Below are 5,301 nucleotides of genomic sequence, written 5' to 3' on the forward strand. Positions count from 1 at the left end.
GACTACAAACCCTGTCGGGGACATTAAACGTCATCACCCCCGAACAGGCGAGAGTGCTGGCAGTCCACCATTACAGCTTCTTATTTAGCTTAAGCAGTCCGATTTCCCCATTATACAATGTTTTTATAATAAAGCGGCCGAAATCAGTTGAAAGCTTAGTGGTGGTGAAGTCAAGAGTCATGCGACCGTGGAGTAGTCATGTAAGTCCGTTAAAGCCTAACGTTAGCTTTTTACTTCTGGCGATCGCATTTAAGCTTCAAATGCGGTATGAAAGGTGTTCATATGTGAAGAGTATCTCGCTGAACAAAACCTGTAAGTATCATAAACTTGTGTTAGCCACAGAGCTTATTTTCTGACATAATCCAAAACGCAATGCAAAAATCACATTCACTTTCTCTTCCGGGAACCAGCGCGATGCTAAACTTCCGGGTTTTGACGTCAGCCCTGGCACACTCTATTAGCTATATAGCTAACTCGGGCTGAACGGTTGTGTTGTGGGTTAGGGTTATAAACTCTCGGGCTGAACGGTTGTGTTGTGGGTTAGGGTTATAAACTAATTTAAAAACAGTGTGTGGGTCAATTTACCCACTGGCTCATCTTAAGCCACTCTCCCCTACGCCATGTGTAGCAGTCCAGAGATCAATAAGCATAATATTTTCTTTCAATGGCTGAAATATGGTGGAAGGAAGCTTCTTGGCCTCTCCAAACAATAAATCTGGCCTCTCTGTGGTCAAAAATGTATGATTAGATATCAAGATTCTACTTATTGGACAATTTTTCACAAAGTTGCCCCCAAAATAGCATTTCTGGGATTGAGTTAGCGGCCATCTTGGGAAAAATGGCGGCCATCTTGATTTTTGCGTGGCTAATGGGTTTTATCAAAAGAACAACCCCCAAGGAGTATTTGTGCCAATTTTGGTGCTTCTTTCCGCTTGTGAAAGATTTTACTGAAAAAATGCAATTAGCTGCTTAGCTATCTGACATTCACCAAAGTTTTCTTCAATTCTAGTTGTAAAATATTATAGCATATCACAGCACATCATATATTGCAATAATATTTTTATTATTTATAATACTTTTAGTAATTATTTTGATATTTTTATTAAAAAAATATATATTACAGTCTTTTAAAATAAACACTACACTAAAACTTGAATTCACATCTGTGATATTAATGGAAATCATGGCATCTAATAATTAGTAATAAATCATGCTAGAGTTCAGGTGGGCGACACAAAAAGTGACAAAGCAGTGCTCAGAGTATGTTATTAATAAGTTACATTGCTTGAAATAGTCCAACTTTTCTCTTCCTCTATTTGTCACTCCATCAAACACACACCAAATACACACCATGCACATCTCTGGCCTGAAAGCTGTGTTACTATAATACATATAGTTTACAATTTGCTGCTTGGGTGGTTGATTAACGCATAGTTTTAGCATCCTGTGCATGTTTTTGTGCTATTTTATATTCAATACTGACTCCACTAATTAGGACAGCTTGTTTAGAGTTCTGCAGAAGTATCCCCACTTAAGAACTATTTTTTTTTTTTGTTTTTTCCTTTTTTAATATTTGGAGTCCAGTCTACCCTCTTTAGACTTTTGATTGGGCATTACCTCTCTCATCTTTTCCTCTTCTTGTTCTTCTTTAGTTTCTGTGTGTGCACACGGCTTTGTAATCTTATGCCCTTTTATTTAGATTTGCAGAACATTTACCTGTACTAATTAGGATCAACTGGCATGCACTTTTAACTTACGTGGACAATGGGATTTATCATTATAAGAACACAGTTGCGAACAATCCTGCAGTTCAAGAACACATCGTGAATCTGACATTGACTTTTCTCAGGACCTTTCTTGAATTATTAGTTTTAATGCAGAGCAGGTCAGCATGGATCAAAATCACTGATAATTTACAATGATCTGAAATCAGCAGCAAGTTACACAAGGGCTGGTCAATACTTACATGTGCCTGTGGAGCCCTGTTGCATTAACTGGATGGAAGTTCTGGGGGGAGAATCTTATGCAAGTGTTTGGTTGACGCCTACAGCAAGCATTTAACCAATGAATGTCATTCACGGGTCAGGCAGTTCTTACTTTCTCTTTAAAGTGGGTCGCTTTCACATAAATTGTTTAGTGGACAGTGGATCATAGCAGATCAGAGATTTAAAATTCAGAGACTAAGAGATGCAAAATAATACCAGTGGGTTGTCACATGAGAGTAATGAGTTGAACAAGTAAGGAGAAATAACAACAATGCTGAGCGCTGTAGACAAAGTAGTTCTAAATCGGCATGTCTTTTCAATATGGCCTGAATTTTGTCATTTATTTTACTTTGGTCCGCTCCACTCCTAAAACCCCGGCAAAACAGATATGTTGGCATGGCTACGCATCAGTGTGGATGTGTGCGGATGATGTTTGATTCAGCTGGATACGTTGGTCTCTTGTGATTGATCCTTGAAAATCAAATCCCCCTCCACAACAGAAATTAGTTAGATTGGACACAACCTCAAACTTAAGATGGAAACAGAGTATAACAAGTTGACAGGGTTTACCCTTTAAGTCATAAGTTTTGTCAGTGGGGAAGTGTTATTTTCGGGATTCAAAGGGAATTCTGTGTCCTTGTGAACAGGGTCCTATGTGACTCAGGAGGTAGAGCAGGTTTTCTATTATTAAAAAGATGGGCAGTTCGATGGCTGTGCCATAGGTGTTTCAGTGTCAGTGAATGGTTAACTGAGCAGCAGGTGGCGCCTTGTATGATTGCCTCAGCCACCAGTGTATGAATGTGTGTGAACATTTTTTTTGTGTCTGCAAACAGAGTTTTATTTTTGAGTTCAGTGGTTTAAAGAATGTGTTTTCCTGTCCTAGTTTCTACAAAGTAGACAATATCGGATGTCGAATAGCGGTGCATTGGCTGTGACTTCCAGCATTGAAACCTGCATAATTCTTTTTTTAAAGATTTTTTTTTTTCGGGCTTTTTGCCTTTAATGTTCACGATAGAGTGAAATGGGGGAGAGAGAGAGTGGGGGGGTGACATGCAGCAATGGTGGCAAGCTGGAGTCGAACCTGCGACCGCTGCGGCGAGGCATTGCCATTGCACATGGGGCACTGGCACTATCCACTACAATACCGACGCCCCGAAACCTGCATTTTTTACTGGCAGCCAGTCTTGTTCTTTGTCGGGACATTAGTACATGTCTTGACAAGTCTCAAAGTGTAACTTGTTAATGTATAAACTTTCCACTTAGGGGGCTTTCACACAAAGTCATTTTCAGTAACAAGATGAAAAAAGTAACAGCAGGGGAGGGCTGATGAGTTATTTATTACACGAGTCGATGGAAAAGTTGACACACAGCTTCATACAGGAACATTTATGCAATTACATATTCCAAACTACTTTAGTTTTTAAGGTTCGATCCATGTTATGACACCCACCACCAAAATGATGACCAAAAAAATGATTTAACTACAATCACTCAACTAAATCTAAATTATTTTTTACATTTGCATTTTACATTTTTTAAAAATACTGTTGTCAAACAAGCCAAATTAAGTAACCTGAAATCTATATTTGAAAAAAAAAAAGGGGGAATATAAAAACATCAGGCCTTTAATCAACTCTTCTATTTTTTTCTCCTCTGTCCATACAATACATTATACCCATGATCGATGCACAAAGAAAGGAGTTAAAAAATATGTTTATTTTGGAAGTTGCGTTGTCAGGGAACTGCCCATTGGTTCGACAGCCCATTGGTTCGACATCCCATTGTTCCGACCATATTAAACTCATTGTTCCAAAGTCCGTTCCGAAATCATCATGATGCCCTGTGGTTAAGGTCTGGTTAGGTTTAGGCACAAAAACCACTTGGTTAGGGTCAGGAAAAGACCATGGTATGGGTTAAAATGAAAAAGAAAGTGACAAACACATAAGCCGTGAGCCTGCTCCGCCTCAAGCTGGTCGCGGCGCACCATCCGCCTGCCGTGAGCCATTCAGCACCGCGGACAGTCGGACTAATGGGATGTCGAACCAATGGGCTGTCGAACCAATGACATGGACCCACGTTGTCAGTATTAAAATCCTGAGTAAGAACACCAAATGATCACATTACAAATATTCTGGCCTCCATTCACAAGCTCCCTGTTTAAGCATCAGTAAATATGTACTGTAAGACATTACATGGGCATTCATTATTGTATCGTCAACTGGATCACATTAAATTGCAGGATGCTCTTTATATTGCTGTCCCAATGTTCACATTGTCTCTATGAATTTTATCAGCACAGGACTTTTGAGTGGACAGAAAAGACCAATAACGTCCTAGAACGGAAAAGCAAAATTGTTCTATTACAGCAGCGTCCTATCTTTTGGAGACTAGGGATGTCACGATACAAAAATTCAGTAGTCGGTGGTGATGCCAGTAAAATGACACGAAAAAAAAGATCCCATGTACTTCAAGAAGAAATACTTTATAAAAATATTTGCATTTAAAATAACATTTCTATCAACAGATTGATATTACTTATATACAGGGGTGAAAATAGTTTTAAATTCTTGCCGGTACTATTATCAGAACCTTCATTGCTTCATATTGTTCACCTCTCCTCGCTTCATGCATTTTTAAAAAGCAAAATCAAAAACCAAACAAACAAATAAAAACATTTCAATATTTTATTGTATCTATATGGAGTATAAAGATGCTGGCATGTATGAAACCTTAAAGGACAACTTCGGTATTTTTCAACCTAGGCTCTATTTCCCGATGTGTATGTGTGCATATGATTCATGGGGACCACTCGTTCTAAAATTGGTTCAGTATTGAGCCGCGAAACGAGCTAAAACGGTAATGGGGGCAAATGCGTCCCGTATAAAAGTGCTTTTTGTCGCCACTGACCGGTTCAAGTCGCCGGTGCTATCTCTGTAAATAGCATATGGTAGCGGTCCTGGGGCAGTGGTGAGTGTGAATGAGTGGAGTCAGCTGTCAGTCAGTGTTGGAGCAGAGAGGCGGAAGTTGTCCCCGCTTGGTAATGTAAATGAGTATGTGTGTGTGAAGTGTGTGTTACGCTAGAAGAGTCAGAGGACGGAGTCTTTTACGTGCTACCCCCTGGAGTGTTACCGGAGTTTTTGGAGCGCTCAAATAAATGGGCCTTTTTCCCGAACGCAAGAACAGGATGTTGCGCAACACCCCGTACAGCTTTCATAGGCTGCCTTTGTCGGATGGCGAGATGCTGAAGTTGTGGCTAGTTGTGCTACAAATGGATGCTAACAGTCCTGTCCAGACACTGCGCCTTGCAGACCATCGG

This window comes from Epinephelus moara, chromosome 21, assembly GCF_006386435.1.
Source record: "Epinephelus moara isolate mb chromosome 21, YSFRI_EMoa_1.0, whole genome shotgun sequence".
NCBI lineage: Eukaryota > Metazoa > Chordata > Actinopteri > Perciformes > Serranidae > Epinephelus > Epinephelus moara.